Source organism: Phyllobates terribilis, unplaced genomic scaffold, assembly GCF_046119375.1.
Source record: "Phyllobates terribilis strain yellow unplaced genomic scaffold, ASM4611937v1 Scaffold_109__1_contigs__length_5621821, whole genome shotgun sequence".
Classification (NCBI taxonomy): Eukaryota; Metazoa; Chordata; class Amphibia; order Anura; family Dendrobatidae; genus Phyllobates; species Phyllobates terribilis.
In genome coordinates, this window is record NW_027362869.1 from 5,363,389 (window position 1) to 5,384,990 (window position 21,602).

Sequence of the window (21,602 nt, forward strand, 5' to 3'; positions counted from 1 at the left end):
GTTTTCTATGTGTTTCTATGTGTTTTTGTTTGCCTGCCATTGGTTTTAACGGTGTTCGAAGGTGTTCGACGAACAGTTCGACGAACAGTTCGGCGAACACACGGGTTTTCGACGAACCGAACTCGAACACTACGGGGGTGGCTCAACACTAGTGCAGAGAAGAGCGACCAAGGTTATTAGAGGACTGGGGGGTCTGCAATACCAAGACAGGTTATTACACTTGGGGTTATTTACTGTGGAAAAAAGAAGGCTTAGGGGTGATCTTATTACTATGTACAAGTATATGAGGGGACAGTACAAAGACCTTTCTACTGATCTTTTTACTCTGAGGCCAGAGGCGGGGACAAGGGGGCATCTTCTATGTCTGGAGGAAAAAAGGTTTAATCATAATCACAGACGCGGATTCTTTACTGTAAGAGCAGTGAGACTATGGAGCTCTCTGCCGCATGATGTTGTAATGAGGGATTCACTACTAACATTTAAGAAGGGCCTGGATGCCTTTCCTGAAAAGTATAATATTACAGGTTATATATACTAGATTCCTTGATAGGGCGTTGATCCAGGGAACTAGTCTTATTGCCGTATGAAGTCAGGAAGGAATTTTTTTCCCCAATGTGGAGCTTAGTGTTTGCCACATGTTTTTTTTTGCCTTCCTCTGGATCAACATGTTAGGCTATGGGGTGAACTAGATGGATTTAGCTTTCCTTCAACCTTAAAAACGATGTTACTATGTTACTATATATAAATAATGATACATTGTAACACTTTGATACAACATCTAATTACAGTTTTTTCTTAGCCATTCCCTAAACCAAATCTTTTCTCTTTCTCAAAAATTTCCAGCAACGCTCTATTTAGAAATTACATTTTCTCATCCTTAAACAGATCAGATGACTGAGCCTTCAGTTTACATTGCATTATGTCACTGTGAGCTGGTCCCACCTGCCTCTGTCCGTCAATTCCGGCCATTTTTCTTTTTAGGGAGAGGTCACAGCTTTGAATCTTTAACTCTTTCTGTGAAGAAATTGACTTTTGAATCATCTGATATGGCTTATAATATATATGAAATCTTCTGCGTATTTCATAGATTTCATTTCAAGGATGACTCATTGGCTTTTGATATAATTTTACCTTTTCTGGTTTTACAAATTTAGCTTGATTTATTTTCTTTTCACGATTTTCATGTTTTCTAGCAAAATCAAGCAACTGTTCACATTTAAAACAAAGAAACTTTTTGTAACGCAATAACTCGAGATACCGGATTTAAAAATTGTAATTTTTGTTCAAAAGTTGTTATCATTTGTTGTAATTTTCCATTTTTGATGAGAATTTTGTACAACCGTTCAAATATGGACATGAATGTATATACACATTCTTTCCTACCAATTTTTACATTTTGTAGATCATCTATGTCTGGGAAATCCTTAATGGCACAGTAAATCAAATATTTTAATCTGTCAGTATCATGCCATTCATTAGGAGAGTCATGTTCAGAGGACATAAAATTCAGGCATCTGGAAAATGTTACAGGAATCCACATTTTAAATAATTGATTTCTCTCTTCATTGGTTAAATCAAACTTATCAGAAAAGCTCACAAATATCTCTACATTTCTACAGACATAGATTTTGACATCATATTTTGGCATGATTTTGTAAAATTTTAGCAAATTTTTCCTAACTTTAATTTAGAGTTGGGCCTCTGTAGCTCTAAATTTTCTGCTATTTTAAGTAGGCCTTTTATGTCAGCTCCTACTACGTCACTCACGTCTCCTTCCAAATCACCTAATATGTAAGCTTCTCGTACATCAATCATGTCTCCTCCCATGTCAGTTTTTTGTATATCGGTATCTTCGGCAGACACAAGGTCACCTTCAGTAGTTGTCATGGACACGTGTCTCACATCTTGCTCAATTTCTACATTACAGTCAGAATCAGTATCACCATTTGACACTATTTCTACACAATTGACCTTCTTAGACTTTTCTGACACAAGACTATGAAATATGTCAACCAACTGTATAATATTTTAAAATTTTTCGTTGTCTTTTTGAAAGGACATTAGCTTAGATTCTAGCTGTAAATTATGCAATTCACATTCTCTATATAAGCTAAGCCATAAAACATCTAAGTCAGTTTCATCAGTAGCCTTGAATTTAAGCTTACTTTGTTTAGCAAAAGAAGAAATTATATCCATATTTTGCTTACATTTTTCAGCTTCTCTTTTACGCTGGGCTTTGATCAGCACGTCTTATCCTCAGCTCGTCTGATCTTTGTAGTACCTCTGGTGCCTGTCAATCCATCTGGAGAATATATCAGTCCTCAATCTATAGGTTCTTTCTGATTCTTGAAGTTAGTGGATTTCCTGACACTTGAACAACAGCTGCAAGCCTCTTCTCTCCCCCCTTTGTTCAAGAAGGAAATTCCACTTGAAAAATCAGGACTGGATGCTCACCAAATGGACTTCTTATCAGATGCGATTGAGTAAAGAATATATATCACAATATTCTTATTAAAAAATGTATCGATTTATTCTTGGATTGTCCATTAAAAAGAATAATTGCAGTAGTTGCATAAAATAGATGAAATAGTTACAAAAGTGATTGTCCATTTGTCTATAGATTCACCCATCGTTTCCTGGGATCCTGGATGATAGGTTGCATCTGTTTGTGTCCAGCACGTGTGTCAGGGCCTATATGTCATCTCCTTCCTTCACACGTAGATCCTCCTTCTGGTGTCATGTGTAGTGCAAGAGCCCACCCTGTCTCTAACATGGGGTTATATAGCCCCCTTACAACACCTGTTCTTCTGCATATGGCACTAACTTACACTGAACTAAAAATACACAAATAGCGCATGTCATCTAGAAACCCTAGCTTGATGGCGGATGCAATCTTATGCAATGTATGATACAGAATTCAGAATACAAAAATGAATATCCGTAATTAATATTTAACATACAGTACAGACCAAAAGTTTGGACACACCTTGTCATTAAATGATTTTTCTGTATTTTCATGACTTTGAAAATTGTACATTCACACTGAAGGCATCAAAACTATGAATTAACAAATGTGGAATTATATACTTAACAAAAAAGTGTGAAACAACTGAAAATATGTCTTATATTCTAGGTTCTTCAAAGTAGCCACCTTTTGTTTTGGTGACTGCTTTGCACACTCTTGGCATTCTCTTGATGAGCCTCAAGAGGTAGTCACCGGAAATGGTCTTCCAACAGTGCTTTTGGAAGTGTGTTTTGGGTCATTGTCCTGCTGGAAGACCCATGACCTCTGAGGGAGACCCAGCTTTCTCACACTGGGCCCTACATTATGCTGCAAAATTTGTTGGTAGTCTTCAGACTTCATAATGCCATGCACACGGTCAAGCAGTCCAGTGCCAGAGGCAGCAAAGCAACCCCAAAACATCAGGGAACCTCCGCCATGTTTGACTGTAGGGACCGTGTTCTTTTCTTTGAATGCCTCTTTTTTTTTCCTGTACACTCTATGTTGATGCTTTTTCCCAAAAAGCTCTACTTTTGTCTCATCTGACCAGAGAACATTCTACCAAAACGTTTTAGGCTTTCTCAAGTAAGTTTTGGAAAACTCCAGCCTGGCTTTTTTATGTCTCGGGGTAAGAAGTGGGGACTTCCTGGGTATCCTACCATACAGTCCCTTTTCATTCAGACGCCGACGGATAGTACAGGTTGAAACTGTTTTACCCTCGGACTGCAGGGCAGCTTGAACTTGTTTGGATGTTAGTCGAGGTTCTTTATCCACCATCCGCACAATCTTGCGTTGAAATCTCTCGTCAATTTTTCTTTTCCGTCCACATCTAGGGAGGTTAGCCACAGTGCCATGGGCTTTAAACTTCTTGATGACACTGCGCACGGAAGACACAGGAACATTCAGATCTTTGGAGATGGACTTGTAGCCTTGAGATTGCTCATGCTTCCTCACAATTTGGTTTCTCAAGTCCTCAGACAGTTCTTTGGTCTTCTTTCTTTTCTCCATGCTCAATGTGGTACACACAAGGACACAGGACAGAGGTTGAGTCAACTTTAATCCATGTTAACTGGCTGCAAGTGTGATTTAGTTATTGCCAACACCTGTTAGGTGCCACAGGTAAGTTACAGGTGTTGTTAATTACACGAATTAGAGAAGCATCACATGATTTTTCAAAGGGTGCCAATACTTTTGTCCACCCCCTTTTTTAGGTTTAGTGTGGAATTATATCCAATTTGGCTTTAGGACAATTCTTTTTGTGTTTTTTTCATTGAAGACAAATTAAATGAAGAGAACAATACCAAAGAATTTGTGATTGCAATCATTTTCAGGAAGAAACTGAGTATTATCTGACAGAATTGCAGGGGTGCCAATACTTTTGGCCAGCACTGTATACTCAGTCATACACACACACACATACATTAGAAATATATTTAATATGGGAATTGGGCAATCTGGCGACAAGCCTCACTCACCTGCCCGCAGCCTGTGTACCGTCCAGCTGTGCAGGGCCGACGGCATGTCTTATGGCCATCACAGACATGGCACCGGATCATCAGGGGGGCACCCTCTTCGTCGGGGCCCTGGACCATCAGGGGGGCCCCCTCGCTGTCGGAGCCCAGGTTGCTCCCCCAGGATCTGTACAGCCAGAACCTCACTCCGGAGCTGCAGCTTGTTTGCAGCAACTTCTTCAGATATGGCCGTGCACAGTGTGCGGCTGTGTCTGGTAGTAATCATGTGGCAGGGGCAACACACAAGCACAATTAAAAATGCAGTGTCGCCCTTGCCGTGTCATTACTACCAGACACAGCCGCACAGCGCACTGCACAACTTGATAACCCACAGTACAGCAGCTATAAGGACTGACTAAGTTCCAGCACAACTGTCCAGAAAAATGCTTAATCTTTGTCTTATTGGATGCTCCAAGACTCCAAGACCCAGCAGCCATCACTAAATCAGATGTAAAGTCTGAGGTTTTCTCCAGCTGCAGCTCTCGGTGCAGACGTGGCTGAGCTGAGTTTGTCATTTAGCACAACATATGCCAATACCACAATCTGGCTTTATATAGGATTGCATAATCTGAGCCCAAGAGTCCCCCAATGTCCAATGCAGAACATCATCCTCAGTGCACCGACACTACAATGCTTAAAGACACACTCCACTCTGCTCCATCTGCATAGGAATGCACAGCCGGTGAGTCCCAGAAATAAAGTCTCATTCCCAGGTCACAAGGTCACATCAGAGACAGAGATAAGTGATGAAAACTGTCAGAACTCACTCTTGTTTGAGGGCACTTCTTCAGACATGGCCGCGTGCAGTGTCGCCCCTGCCATGTCATTACAACCAGACACAGCCGCACAGCATTGCACTGCGTGCGGCTATGTCTGGGAGTCTTGGGAAGTGCCGGCAATCTAGCTGCAGCCTGCAGTGACGGAAGACCTGGGGGGGGCAGGAGCCAGAGGGGGGCCTGATGCAGGGGTGGCAGGCCCCCTGGCTCACGGGCCCCATTGCAGTCGCGTGGCCTGCCGCCATTGGCGGTATGCCACTGCTCCTGAGTCTCTGCAGTACAACTGTGATATCAGGTTTCACAAAGCATCAAGAGTCAGGAAGGTATTGGGGGATGGGGGATTTTCTGACAATCTGATGAGGAGGAAGAAATTAAACTAAAAGAGCTGCGCTTGTCAGATAAGTTGTTCCTGACGGAGGGTTAAAGAGATGTGTTGCCACAGCACCTATACTGAGTCAACAGCACTGCATCCTTGCAGTTCTGGTGTCCTGGGTTCAAATCCCACCAAGGACAACATCTGCAAGGAGTTTGTATGTTCTCCCCGTGTTTGCGTGGGTTTCCTCCTGGTTCTCCGGTTTCCTCCCACATGCCAAAGACTGATAGGGAATCTAAATTGTGAGCCCCAATGGGCACAGTGCCCATAATATCTGTAAATTGTTTGAATTGTAAAGCACTGCGGAATATGTTGGCGATATGTAAATAAAAAGATTACTATTATTAACCCAATGTTTCCCAATCTTTTATTGTAGAAGTTGATGCGTCAGAGGTGAAGGTTGGGGCTGTGTTGTCTCAGGGTCCGTCCCCTGGTAAATGGCGTCCATGCGCTTTCTTTTCCAAAAAATTATCTTCGGCTGAGAGAAATTATGACGTGGGTAATAGGGAACTTTTGGCGATTAAATTGGCGTTTGAAGAGTGGCGACATGGGTTGGAGGGGGCAGCCCATCCTATAACCTGTCATATCTTCAGCCTGCTAAACATCTTAATCCTAGGCAAGCTAAATGGTCCCTGTATTTCACTAGGTTCAATTTTGTTGTCACTTTCCATCCAGGGATTAAAAACATCAAGGCTGATGCTTTGTCCCGGAGCTTCCCTGGTGGTGGTGACCATGAGAATCCAGCCCCAATTTTGCAGAAGGGGCAGTCATTTCGATATTGTACCCTGACCTGGAGGGTGAGGTGTTGGAGACTCAGGGGGACGCCCCTGCCTCCTGCGCTTTGGGGACGTTATTTGTACCATCTAATCTGCATCGTAAAATAATCAGGGAACATCATAACTCGGTGCTTGCTGGACATCCAGGTGGTAAGGCAACTGCGGACCTCCTTTCTCATCGTTTTTGAGGGCCGGGATTGCATCAGGATGTGGTTGAACATGTGTCTGCTTGTAGTGTTTGTGCACCTTCTAAAGTATCACATATCCATCCGTCTGGTCCCCTTCTTCCGCTACCTATTCCTAGCAGGCCATAGACACACTTGTCCATGGATTTTATTACTGACCTACCGGTATCTGCAGGAAGGCTGTGGTCCTAATGGTTGTAGATAGGTTCATAAAATGGTTCACTTCATCGCATTACCGGCACTTCCGAATACCAAGACTCTTGCTCAGGTATTTAAAAATTAGATTGTGAAGCTTCACGGCGTTCCCTCCGATGTGGTGTCAGATTGGGGAACCCAGTTTGTTTCTAAGTTCTGGAAAGCTTTCGTTCACCTAACCACAGACACGTGGACAAGTGCTTGTGGGCAGGGATGGTACATCTCGCTGATGGCACACTGGGTTAATATAGTGGAAGCTGGGACCCAGTCGGACCTTGGGACGGAACACATCCTCCCGACGCCGAGGATTGTGGGCCCTGGGTTGCCTCCTCCTCTTCAGCCTCCATCTCCAAAATGACCACATCAATCGCAAACTGGAAACACTGCAGCACTGCCTCGGCCAAGCAGCAACAGGCTGTGCTGAAGCTAATATGCTTAGGTGACAAACCGCACAACGCTGAAGAGTTGTGTACAGCTCTGAAAGAGCAGGCAGATCTGTGGCTCACACCGCTGCACCTACAGCCAGGCATGGTCGTGTGTGACAATGGCCGGAACCTAGTGGCGGCTCTGAGGCGAGGCGAGCTCACACACGTACCATGCCTGGCCCATGTGCTTAACCTTGTGGTTCAGCGGTTTCTCAAAACCTACCCGGATCTGTCGGATCTGCATGTCAAAGTACGCCACCTGTGTGCCCACTTTAGAAGTCAGCTACAGCTTCCGCCTCCCTTTCCGTGCTTCAGCAGCGTTTGCAGCTTCCAGCTCACCAACTGATCTGCGATGTCCCCACACATTGGAACTCTACATTGTAGATGTTGGGAAGGATTTGTGAACAGAAGAGGGTGTTATGATCTGCAACATGTACTAGGGAAAGATAGGGGAAAGCTGTCCCTACAGTAAGACTAAGCTGAATCCCTATGATATAGCGGGCTGCCTGTTCCTAGTGAATAGACCCACCTTAATCCTTGGCTAGTCTGAACAAAGACCTATAGAATTAAGGGAGGGGTCCCTAAAAGGACTGGGACAAAAATGGGACACCTCCTAAACTGATAATTTGTTGCAGAACACAAAAAGACAAACTGACAAAAATGTACTAGAGGTCCCAGAAGACCAAGCGAACTTGACAGAGAAAGGCACCGAAGCACCAGGCTAGAGAAACAGTCAAACACTGAAGTCCAGCACAGCCACAAGGGCGGAGCTGGAATATAAAGGCAGATGGTCACGTGACCGCAAAACACAAGAAGGATAAAACAAACAGGAGGGTTCTAACAGTACCCCCTCTTTTATGAGGATCCTCCAGATCCTCCAGGCCCAGGCCTATCCGGAAACCTTCTGTGGAAAGCTTTAACAAGCCTAAGAGCAGAGACATCATCCGTCCTTACCCAGGAGTTGTCTTCGGGACCGAAACCCTTCCAGGAGACAAGATACTGTAATCTCCCTCTATGCCATCTAGAATTCAAGATACGAGAAATTTCATATTTGCCGTCTTTCACAACAGGAGGAACTGTGACAGTGGCGTCCCTATCAGATACATCAGCCTTTTTCAACAAGGAAACATGAAACACAGGATTAATCTTCCAGGAAGTAGGGACATCCAACCTAACCGCAGACGGGTTAACAACCTGAAGCACTTTAAATGGACCCACAAACTTAGGACCCATCTTTTTAGAGGGAATCCTCAACCGCAGGTTCTTCGAGGACAATCAAACCATATCACCCACAGTAAACAAAACCTCCTTACGTTTCCTGTCAAAATACTTCTTGGACTTCTTGTTAGTCTCTTGAAGATTGCAACATACATTAGTCCAAACTCTCTCCAAATCATCGGAAAAATTCTCCTCCTCCGGCACCGCCGACCCCAATTTGGAGAACGAACCAAAAGACGGATGTCTCCCAGTACAACAAAAAAAAAGGAGAACACCCAGCAGAGGAGGATGTATGATTATTAAGAGTAAATTCTGCGAGAGGCAGAAACTCAGACCACACCTCTTGATTGTCCGCCACAAAACAACACAAAAACTGTTCAACATCCTGGTTCTTTCTTTCAGTCTGTCCATTAGACTCAGGATGATAACCAGACGAAAATGACAAATGGACTCCCAACCTGTCACAAAATCATGCCAAAAGCGAGCCACAAGCTGAGGTCCTCTATCAGAAACAATATCCGTGGGAACGCCATGGAGCTTGACAATCTCCTTAACAAACGCCTTAGCGAGTGTCTTGGCGCAGGGCAACTTAATGAATGGAACCAAATTGCACATCTTACTAAAACAGTCCACAACCACCCAGATGACAGTAAAACCTTCGGACACAGGAAGATCAGTAATAAAATCCATTGTGAGATGCGTCCAAGGCGCACTAGGAACCTCCAGAGGGCAAAGCAACTCAGCCGCAGGAGTATGTGAAGCCTTTGACCTAGCACACACAGTACATTGATGCACCCACTTGATGACTTCCTCCTGCCATCCAGGCCACAAAAAACTGCGACTGATAAGTCTCTTAGTCTCCGAAATTCCTGGATGACCTGCCAACCGAGACTCATGACACTCCACAAACAAATCTCTCCTAAAGGTTCTAGGCACGAACAACCTCCCATGGGGAGTGTTAGATGGAGCATCATCTTGAGCTTTCAGAATCCCATTCTCCAAAACGGAGTCCAATGCCGCCACAACTCCTTTCTGTAAAATGTTCTCCTCCTCCTCAGCACTGACCGTAGGAGAGAAGCTACGACATAAAGCATCGGCTTTAACATTCTTAGTACCAGGGATATAGGTAACAGAAAAATGAAACCGAGAGAAAAAAAGTGCCCACCTAGCTTGACGGGCATTCAAGCGCTTGGCAGCATCCAGATAGATCAAATTCTTATGATCTGTGAAAACCTGAATAGGAAATCTAGCGCCTTCCAAAAAATGACGCCAATGTTCAAACGCAAGTTTCCAACATCATAATTCAGTTCAGTTTCCGAAATTTTTTTCGAAAAGAAGGCACAAGGATGTACTCCACCCTAGTTCTCCTGAGACAAAACTGCTCCGACCCCCACCGATGAAGCATCGACCTCGACCAAAAAAGGCTTGGTCTCATCAGGGTGCATAAGGATAGGGGCAGAACTGAACCTCTCTTTGAGATACTCAAACGCTTCAATGGCCTCAGTAGTCCACTGGGCCGTATTCGCACCTTTCCTGGTGAGATCGGTTAGAGGTTTAACAATTACAGAAACATTCTTAATGAATTTCTTGTAATAATTGGCAAAACCCAAAAATCTCTGCATAGATTTCAAACCAATAGGCCTAGGCCATTCCTGCACAGCCTGAATCTTCACAGGGTCCATCTCAAAGCCCTCGCTGGAGACAATGTAGCCCAAAAACTAATTTTCTGCACAGCGAACTCACATTTCTTCAGCTTAGCAAAGAGTGAATTATCACTCAATAACTGCAAAACTTCACACACACTCTGCCAATGGGACTCTAGATCTGGTGAGTAAATCAAAATGTCATCCAAATACACAACCACATTCTTACCAATCAAAGGTCTTAGGATGTCATTAATAAGGTTCTGAAAAAATGCAGGTGCATTGGTAAGACCAAAAGGCATCACCAGATTCTCAAAATGACCTACCGGAGTGTTAAAAGCAGTTTTCCATTCATCACCCTCCTTCACTCGTAACAAATTGTATGCCCCCCGGAGATCAATTTTGGAGAACCACTTGGCCCCCACTAACTGGTTAAACAAGTCAGGAATTAACGGCAATGGGTAGGAATTGCGTACGGTAATTTTATTAATTTCACGAAAATTCAGACATGGACGTAAACCGCCGTCCTTTTTTTTAACAAAGAAAAATCCAACTGCCACAGGCGACTTAGAAGGTCTAATGTGACCAGCAGCCAGGCTAGAGAAACAGTCAAACACTGAAGTCCAGCACAACCACAAGGGCGGAGCTGGAATATAAAAGCAGATGGTCACGTGACCACAAAACACAAGATGAAAAAAAGAAACAGGAGGGTTCTAACAGAAGGCAGCTGTTGACTACCAGCATCAACAAGGCCATAGGTATTCAGGTCAGACTCCACACATAAAACCTCAGGAGTGAACATGGATGTCAGACATTTGTACCATCCTCCAAAACTTTGAGGACTCCAGAAGCAGGATGGTGATGCTAATTATGGCATCATCGCCGCTCACCATCCTGCTTCTCTGTCTTCTGAAACCCTCTCTGCTCACAATTAAAGAGGATGCATTGCTGGCAGAGCACAATGAGATGGAGCAAGGAACCATACAGGGTGATTACACACAGCCCAGCCTCATCCCATCCCAACGTGGATTGGGTGACAATGAGGAGGAGGAAGAACAGGAGCTAGTTTCATGCGTTATAGACGGTACTACCTGCACAACTGTCATACCGTCTGTTCTGTGTAGATGGCCTGAGGATAGGGAGGAGGAGGAAGAGGATTAGGAGGAGAGCATGGTCAGTCATCCTCTTGGTGACGACATGGAAGTCTTGCCTCTTTGCAGTCTTGCACACATGGCTGAGTTTATGTTACCCTGCCTTTCCTGTGACCCTCACGTTGTCCAAATTTTGGGTGACTGTCATTCGTTATGTATGGTTGTCCTGAGGAAGGAGTCGGTGGACTCTGAAACGCGTAGACAATAAACCTACATTTTTATCCATACTAATGGTTTGTCGTGACTCCAGAGAACGCAGAAACATCTCCCATTCCCAGCATCTATCTCTGACATATTCATAGGAAGCAGCAGCATCTGGGTCCAGGCTTTATAGGTATTGTGTCCAACACAACCCTACTAGGTGAGCAGCTTGTAATACTTCTGCAACAATTATTAATCGAATAAGACTGTATTGCGCTCTGGCATTTTTTTATTACTGGTTGGTGACACTTCTAGACCCACGCTACAAGGAGAACTTTCTGTCTCTTATTTCCTTGCAGGACAGGCCTAATAAAATGGGGCAGTATCAGAAGGCTCTTGTTGCGGAATTATTTAACAAATTCCCATCTGAAAACGCTGGCGGCAGAGGTCACAGTTGTTGGACAACCAAGGAGTACAGGCAAGAGAGACACAAATGCAATCCAGCAGAGGCAGGGGAACAATGTCAAAGTTCTGGGACAGTTTTCTCAGACCCTCCCATCGCACAAGCCCTGAGGCGCGGGGTATTCTCCCAAGGAAGGTAAAGTTTCGGAAGATAGTGAGGGAGTACCTTGCCGACCGTACCAGCGTCCTCCATGATTCCTCTGTGCCTTATAATTATTGGGTATCCAAGCTGGACATGTGGCATGAACTGGCTCTCTATGCCTTGGAGGTCCTGGGTTGCCCTGCCGCTAGCGTTTTGTCACAGTGGGTTTTTAGTGCCGCTGGTGGAATTATAACTGATAAGCGCATCCACCTGTCAACTGAAAATGCTGACAGGCTGACTCTTATAAAAATGAACAAGGGATGAATTGGGCCTGACTTCTCAACATCACCAAATGATAGCAGCATGACATAAAGTCAAATATAGTGTCTTTTTTTGGGGGAGGTCTAACTCTATTCCCATGCAACTCTGTCTTTACACCCAGACATAGGTATACGCTTCCTGATTTTGTCTATTTGCTCTTGTCCTCCTCCTTCTCTGCATCCTCATCCTCCACCACCATATCACCACTATATGTACCATATCAACATATCTACGTCTCTTGCAAGGGGCATTGGAGTGCCTCCAAATTTTTGGCAGCCGTTGCTTCACTGCATTGGCAAATAGTATGGGAGACCCACTTCCTAATAATGGGAGCGTTTTTTGCAGGAGACCCTCCAACCTCTACGTCTCTTGCAAGGGGCATTGGAGTTCCTCCAATTTTTGGCAGCGGTTGCTTCACTGCATAGGCAAACAGTATGGGAGTAATACCCTCTTCTTTCTAATGGAAATATGTCATTACTGAGGCCCACCTCTATGTGTCTTTAAATTGTTCGTGTTTTTTTTTTCTAAATTTATGGCAGCCGTTGGACTCACTGCATACCCTATAACTGAATAGCAGACCCTCTCCTTTCTAATGGGAACATGTCGTACTCTTTACTGTGGCCCAGTTGTATGTCTTTAAATTGTTAGTGCGGTTTTTCCCAAATTTTGGCAGCCCTTGCAGTCACAGCATGGGTATTACCACTATAGGAGACCCGCTCCTTTATAATGGGAACATTTTTTTTACTGAGACCCTCCTCTATGTCTCTTCAAAGGGGCATTGGGTTGCATCCAAACTTTTGGCAGCCCTTGCAGTCACTGTATACGCAATAACAGTATAGGAGATCCATTCATTAATAACGGGATCAACAAAACATAGCCGACTGCTGGCTCATTAAGAATAGTAAGGGCCGCCTGATGGCCCTATAAAAATAGTCTTTGTGACTTTCAGAGTCCCTCCATCATAAATGAAACAGGATGTGTCTGATGATGTGTCACACACCACATTGCCAGATAAGGTTGTAAAATGTTAAAAATCCTAGTGAATGCATTTGTCTTGGTTGAAAGCAATGCAAAAGTGCTACGTGTGAACATAGCCCAAGTTGTGGAGGAGCATTTTTGTTTTCAGTTATTTATTTTGTCTTATATACAAGTCATTACTTGGAAACGATGTTCCTTAACATATTTCCCAGGAAAATCCATTTTGCTTTTGTTTTTGTATGTTTTATTGAGTGAGTCCATAAAAGTGGCGTAATGCCTCTGATTTATGTTGACCGCAGTGACCTGGGAGTCAGAAATGCTTCCAGGGGTCTTCCCCATTCTGTTCCCATGTCATTTGAGCACTGTTCCCATCGATTTTGGCAATTTTTAGGCCCTCTGCAGACTGCCAGGGGGTGTCTCTGGAAAAATGCTCGAGTTTCCCATAGACTTACATTGGACTCGTTACTCGGTCCGAGCACTACAGCATTCCAATTTTCTCAACTCGAACAACGAGTATCCAAGCATTTTAGTGCTTGCTCATCACTAGTGTTTATGATCCCGGTAGGAAAGATTTTAGAGTCCTACCTCTACCATTCTGTGTTATACAGTATGTTCATGTGTATCCCCCAGGGGTAAATGTTTTTCAGCCCATGCACTTAGTGCATGGGTATTATTAGTATAGGAGACACACTCCATAACAATGTTAACAATGTTTTGAATGAGGACCTCCTCTACATCTCTTCAAAGGGGTATTGGAGTGCATCCAAATTTTTGGCAGCCCTTGCAGTCACTGCATACGCAATAACAATATAGGAGACCCGCTCCTTTATGATGGGAACATATTTTTTTACTGAGACCCTCCTCTATGTCTCTTAAAAGAGGTATTGGGGTGCGTCCAGATTTTTGGCAGCCATTGTAGTCACTACATACCCAATAACAGTATAGGAGACCCGCTCCTTAATAATGGAAACAGCAAAGCAAAGCCAGCTGATGGCCCTCTACCAATAGTGAGGGCCGACTGCTGGACCTTAGGGTTAGGGTTAACCCTAACAATGGTAAGGGCCGACTGATGACCCTGTAAAAATAGGCTTTGTTACTTTCAGAGTCCCTCCTTCATAAATGGAACAGGATGTGTCTAATCATGTCTCACACACCACATCGGTAGATAAGGTGGTAAAATGTTAAAATGACATTTACTGGTGAATGTATTTTTCACCTTTGAAAGCAATGCAAAAGTGCAAAAATGCATGAAAAACGTTATGTGTAAACTTAGCCCAAGGCGTGGAAGAGCATTTTTTTTGCCTTATATACAAGTCATTACCCTGGAAAGAATGTCCCTTAACGTTTTTTCCAGGAAAATCCATTTTGGCTTTGTTTTTGTATGTTATATTGTGAATCCGTAAAAGTGGCGTAATACGCTGACAACATTGTTCACAGCAGTGGCTTGGGAGTCAGAGATGCTTCCAGGTGTCCTTCTCATGCTGTTCCCATGTCATTTCAGCACTGTTCCCATCGATTTCGACAATTTTTAGGTCCCCTGCAGACTTCCACTGGGGGGCCAACTGAAAAATGCTCGAGTTTCCCATTGACTTACATTGGGCTCGTTGCTCGAGTCGAGCACCTGAGCATTACGATTTGCTCGACCAGAGCAACGAGCACCCGAGCATTTTAGTGCTCACTCTTCACTAATAATTTCTTTTTTTACTAATGTGATACATACAGCAAGCCACATCTCAGCTTGTAATTTTTTTGCTCAGAGATTCAGCTGTAAACAGGGTTCGTCCACAGTAAAAAAAATTGAATTTCTTCTGTTACTACCGTGATGTATACAGCAAGTCACATCTCAGCTTGTAATTTTTTGGTGCTGAGATTCAGCTGTATACAGGGCATGTCCACAGTAAAAAAATCTAATTTCTTCTGCTACTACCGTGATACAAACAGCAGGCCACAACTCAGCTTGTATTTTTTTTTTGCACAAATATTATGCTGTTTACAGTCCTCATCCACAGTAACAAAAATCTAATTTCTTCTGTTAGTACCATGATACTTTGCACTGAGATTCTGCTGGTTCCAGGGCTCCACAATATAAAATCAAATTTTTGGTTGCTAATAGCGTGCTCCAGCGACACTTTCTGAGCAAAGAAATACTGATTGGTAAATTACTGACAGGTGACTCACAGGTCTGGGCATAGGCTTATTAAACAGCTGGTTTAGAAAGGAGAAGGGTACATCCAACTAATTTTTGGAAATGTGAAGACTCTTGATTGGGCCTCCATCTGCTAGGTTGGCTGTAGTGGAAGAGGTGTCAGTCCCCGTTATACTATTTCTATACTGGTGAAATTCATGCCACTTTGGTGGTGTCTGCCACTAATTTTTGGAAATGTGGAGAATCATGATTGGGTCTCCTTCTGCTGGGTTGGCTGTAGTGGAAGAGGTTTTGATCTCCATTATACTACTTCTACTCTAGTGAAATTGATGCCACTTTGGTGGTGTCTGCCACTAATTTTCAGAAGTGTGGAGATTCCTGATTGGGTCTCCTTCGTGTCTGTTGCCTGTAGCAGTAGATCGTCAGGCCTCCACTTACTTTCAGTCAACTACCTGTGTTACTATGCTTAAATTTTTGTACCAATGGTAGTCCATGAAAATTATATTTGTGCCACCTGAGTGTGGCTGATCAGAAAAGTAGCTTGAGCTGTTGCATGAGGTATCAGGGCTCCCAGTACAGCAGACCTACACCAATCCCTCACCCACCTTGTCTTAATTTGAAGTTAAATTCAAAGCTGTAAATGCTGGCCCAGGCCCTGATACCTCATGCATGGCCCATGGCTGATTGCTGCTGTGCAATTGGAAAATGTGTACTGTGGGTAAATTGATGCCACTTTTCATGGTGTCTGCCTCTAATTTGAGCTGTTTTGGCAGCTATTGGGCCCCTTTGAAGGTGTTCTGTATGCGTTTAGTTTTGCTTCCCATTGAATCCAATGGGGTTCGGATATGTTTGATGAACTGTTCGACAAACATTGGGAAGTTCGTCAATCTGAATTGAATCGAACCTTCAAAGATTTGCTCACCTCTACTTGCAACCAATTATTCATAGTTTTTGCAACCTTTTGCCTGTACCTATCAAATGGCCTATCTACTGGTGTCCTTTCTTTGTCAACTGTGTGTTGATCCACAGACATTAATGACCAGATGTCAATGTATTATTACTATTATTATGAAAAAAGGGGGTATACATAGCAAAAACACTTACAATAATTTTAACAATACAAGTCGGCGACTGGTACAGAAAGAGAGAGGACCCTGCCCGCAAGGTCTCACAATCTACAAGGAATGGGTGAGGATACAGTGGGTGAGGGTAGGGCTGGTCGTGCAGCGGTATGGTGGAGTGAGGACCCTGCCCGCGAGGGCTCACAGTCTACAGGGGATGGGTGAGGATACAGTGGGTGGGGGTAGAGCTGGTCGTGCAGCGGTATGGTGGAGCGAGGGTTACTGCAGGTTGTAGGATTGTCGGAAGAGGTGAGTCTTCAGGTTTCTTTTGAAGGTTTCCGTGGTAGGCGAGAGTCTGATGTGTTGGGGTAGAGAGTTCCAAAGTAGGTGGGATACACGGGAGAAATCTTGCATGTGATTGTGGGAAGAGGAGATAAGAAGGGAGTAGAGCAGGAGATCTTGTGAGGTTGCGTGTAGGTATGTACCGGGAGACTAGGTCACAGATGTATGAAGGAGACAGGTTGTGGATGGCTTTGTATGCACTCTAACTCCACCTACAAAGTACATCCTGATGCTGGCACTGGTGTCAGGACATAATGTTTCATTGCACGTGCCTCAACGTTCAGTAGTGAATACTGCGTGCTCATGCTCACAGAACAAGAACAGTTTAATAGGCCGGTGACCCTTAAAATACAGCTGCTGGCCCAAGATCTGCGGTTCCCGGGAATCTGCCTGGGGGCCGGATAAAAGGTCATCGAGGGCCGTAAATGGTCAGTGGGCCTGAGGTTCCCCACCCCTGGGTTAAAGCTTTATCATGTAATGTAGTCATTATTCCAAAATTTTATGTCTTGTCTTATCATGTAAATGAGACCCCAGAGGGCTAATCCGACAGAAAAATGCATCCTTATGCATACTAACTAAAGGCAGTATCACTTTATTACTTGTCATTACTGGAGCGGATAATTGCTCTAATAGTGCCTTGAGGGCAGTAACCAATTCGGAAGCTTCACTTTTCCCCTTTTCCCTTAAATCTCACTCACCCACATCTGCAGCTGGAGGAGGAACTCCAACTGAGGGAGCAACTCCGGCACCAGAATGGACGGATGTATATGAAAGGTCCAGACTGGAAGCCCTGGAGGATGCCCTCAGCTCGTGTCTCTCTTTTATATGTACCGACTTTTCTCTTTTCTTATGTTACTTAGATATTGGTACATGATAACGCACCCTTATTTACATGAAGGTTGTGCATCCTTTTTTCTGTGTTCTCTGTTACTTGTGTTAATAAAAGCAAATGCTGAACTATGATCTTTGTCAGTCCTGGGAGACACAATGCACTGTGGTTGTGTATCGACACCCCCAAAAAAGAAAAGCTCCCCCTCATGAGAGCCAACTCTCCGACATGAGGTTTAGTATATTTGTTCTGTTTATCCCTTTTTATTTTATGTGATATATACTGCATTGTTTTGTCCATTTTGTATCATCTTTATATATTTTTATAAACACTGCCTACTTTTCAGATTAAGTATATAAAATTGAATAGCTTAGTTCCTCAGGGGTGTACCACACCCCTGAAGCAACACACTATCTGTAACGGGTGTCCAATTGGCCTATATAAACAATAGGTGGTGGCAGCAACTAGTTCCTTTTATTATTGTGGAGTTTGGCAGTGACTGTACCAGGGTGTATATATAGATATATTCCATGGGCTGAAATCTTATGTGTATATATTATATGCTCACTGTGAGATCCCCAATAACTGGCCTAGTAGTGAAAACAGCTGCGGCCTCGTCCATCACTCGCCAGTCAATTGCGTAATTCTCCTGACGATTGGAGGCGGCGGTGTGTTGTTCATCGTTGTGGGATCTGCGTCATCTCTCTGGGTGTTCTCCTTGAATAATTGGTGGCAGTGGTGGGATCTGTGCATGATCCCCCTGCTCTTTTTAACTTGAGAGGTGCCATAAATGCAATCCATCAATTTAAGACAGCAAATCAAGGGTTCATTCACACGTCCGTGAAGCTCAGTCCACACATACACCGCAAACAGAACCAAGCATAACAGCTTCATATGTTTCTATAAGGCTGTCACACTAAGGTTGAGAGACTCGCACCCAGTCCACGGATTGTGGTCCATGCTCAGACAGAGTTTCCCAGACCTCTGAATGAGCCAAGTACAGGTGCTCAGTGCATCATGATGGTCAAACATTTAAGTGCTCCAATTAGTAACAGATCTGATTTTTATGCCCAGGGTTAGGTCTGTGACCAGGTATAATATAGGGTTGGCATCTCCATGGTGAGGTAGGTCAGTGACAGGTTATGGAAGCAGCCACAGTCAGATTTTCTAGGTTTTAGGAGCAGTTCAATGAACTTACTGATTCAATATGAGATTTTAGGGCTCAGGCAATGCAAACTACCCATAAGAATTGTTTACATGGTTATTATTTGTCCAGCCTTGTAACTGCAACCCAGCAGGACCCAATAGTGTTAAAGGGGTTGTCTATTACTGCACAACCCGTTCTTAAATGTTATAGCACCTCATGTAAGAAAATAAAAACGTATGCTCACCACCTGGACCATGAATGTTGGTGCTGTGTCTACCAGCACTCACCTGACATTGTTACAGGGCGTCAGTGCTATGACAGAACAATGGCAGACATCGCATCGGTCGAGGAGACGAGTATATATATATTTTTCATTTCATATTTGGCATTTTAATATTTAAGAAGGCTTCTCTTACCTGACTTTCTGAGCCTGCTCTCCTGACAGAGAGAATAACTGCAGATCTTACTATCACTTCTAACAACTAATCACCTCTTTCCAATTACATACAGATGGGCGCTGAAGACTACCCACAAGACTACAATAACATGAATGATGATAATCATACAGTCGATGACCACCCTTGGCTCCACAGCTTGTTCTCACCCATTGCCTATTCCGTGACTTGTGTCCTCGGACTTATTGGAAATGTGCTCATTATACTCGTGTTTGTGTTCTACGAGAAGATAAAGACTCTGACCGACACCTTTTTGGTGAATTTGGCCATTGCAGACATCTTGTTTCTGCTCACCCTCCCATTCTTGGCATATGAATCGGCACATGTCTGGGTTTTTGGAGACTTCCTGTGTAAGATCGTAAGGATCACATACAGGGTGAATTTATTTACGTCCATGCTCACGCTCACCTCAATCACATTTGACAGGTTTATTTCTATCACTAAAGTCACTAAGGCAGCTAAATACCAGGTGACTAAACACAAGTGGCGGTACGGGGTGTGCGTCCTCCTCTGGACCCTGGCTCTGCTCCTTTCCATTCCCCAGTTCATATACAGCAACAGCCGTGACCGGAAGGAATGTTTTGAAGAATACTACCCTCCCATCATGAGATCGTGGTGGTTTCATTCCAGATGACAGTGGGATTTCTAATTCCCTTGGCCTCAATGGTGTTTTGTTACAGCTTTATTCTCCGGACCTTGGTTAATGCCAGAGGCGTTCAGAAGAGGAAGTCAATGAAGATAATTGTGGTCATAGTGGTTGTATTTATAGCTACACAGTTGCCTTATAATGCCCTTGTCCTGGCTAAAGTCCTTAATAAGGGATTCACATCAGATTCCTTTACAATCACGAGCGTTGTAATGGAAGCTATAGCTTACTTCCACGCTGGTCTCAACCCTGTCCTGTACTTTTTTGTTGGTACAAAGTTTAGAAAGCATTTTTGGAAAATGCTGAAAGGTTTAGGTCTTAACCGGATGCAACATGAAACCACAGATCATCTGCGGACGACTGATGGAGACTCCAGAAACGTTTCTGCTTCAACAAACATCTGTGCAACAAGTGTGTAAATGGTTTCTCGGGACGAGCAGACACCATTATGGCTGAAGAGTGAAGCAGTTAAAGAGTTATTTCTATTATTGGATAGTGCTTGTAAAAAGTAATCCCTTTGTAAATGATATTAAAAGGTAAATTGCAAGCCATTCTTGTGATATTATCACTTTTGTTGACAACTTGTTGCCTTGGAGACCGACCATCACTGCTACAGTAAAGTTCGGGATCCATACCGAACACCTAGTGTCCGTGCACAGACCCCAAACATGGACTTCTCCAGGAAGTATATGTTAGTGTTTGTGTTCAGCAGGCTGATGAGAGTATTCATCTGCCAGCACCTGTGCTATAAATAAATTTTAAAAAAATTATGTGCAGCCCCCTCTATTTTTGCTAACTAGCGCAAGTAAAGCTGACAGTGAGTAATATTAGCTCACTTTTGGTGGAAACTCCCTATGAATTTCAGTGTTGTAGGGGGGAGGCACAGGGCCGGTATCAATATGCTGTGGGCCGGAACTGAGTTCTCTTCGCCCTGAGTCCCCTCTTCTACAACCCCTGGCAAAAATTATGGAATCACCGGGCTCGGAGAATGTTCATTCAGTTGTTTAATGTTGTTGAAGAAAAGCAGATCACAGACATGGCACAAAACTAAAGTCATTTCAAATGGCAACTTTAGGGCTTTAAGAAACACTAAAAGAAATCAAGATAAAAAATGTGGTACTCAGTAAGGGTAATTTTTTTCAGACCAAGTGACTAGCCCAGGGGAATGGGGATGACTCGGTACCCGGGCCTCTAGCCTGGCCTTTAGGGATGTCGCGGTGGTAGGCTTTAAAAAGGGGTTGATGTTTTTGGTTAAGTTTATAAAATAGTTTGTGACGCCACCTGTGGCTTCTGGTGAGGATCACCATTGCTGCGCAGTCCACTGAGGCCGGTGATAAAGCAGCTTGATGGTATAGCTCCCCACAGGTGGAGCGGGGCCTCAGGGCAGTATAGGAACGAGGATGCAGGACAAAGAGACTACGCCGGGCCGGAGCAAGAACAGGGACGGACACGATGTTCACTTCAGTACCTTTTACTGGTGGAATTTCAGGCACTCCCCGGAGCACTGTAGGGTGAAGGGTGTATGTCCGGATCCTCCCCAATGAGCGGGTTTTGGGCCTCCTGGTTCTTGCTTGTGCGTAGTAAGTTTCTGACCTGCCTGGAGCTAGGCCTAACTTTGTCTCTGTCTCTGTCCTGCACTGGCTTACCTTGTGGTAGGGCCTTCTCTTGGAGTGCACGCTCCCGACTTACGGGGCCTATGTGTCTCCTGGCTCCGGTACGCATCAGCACTTTAGCGCTC

The 21,602-nt window shown here is 44.0% G+C and overlaps 1 pseudogene; it reads left to right on the forward strand.

Moving 5' to 3' along the window:
* Window positions 1-19,273: 19,273 nt before the first annotated feature.
* Window positions 19,274-20,283, forward strand: LOC141201375 (C-X-C chemokine receptor type 6-like; annotated as a pseudogene).
* The last annotated feature ends 1,319 nt before the right edge of the window (window positions 20,284-21,602 follow it).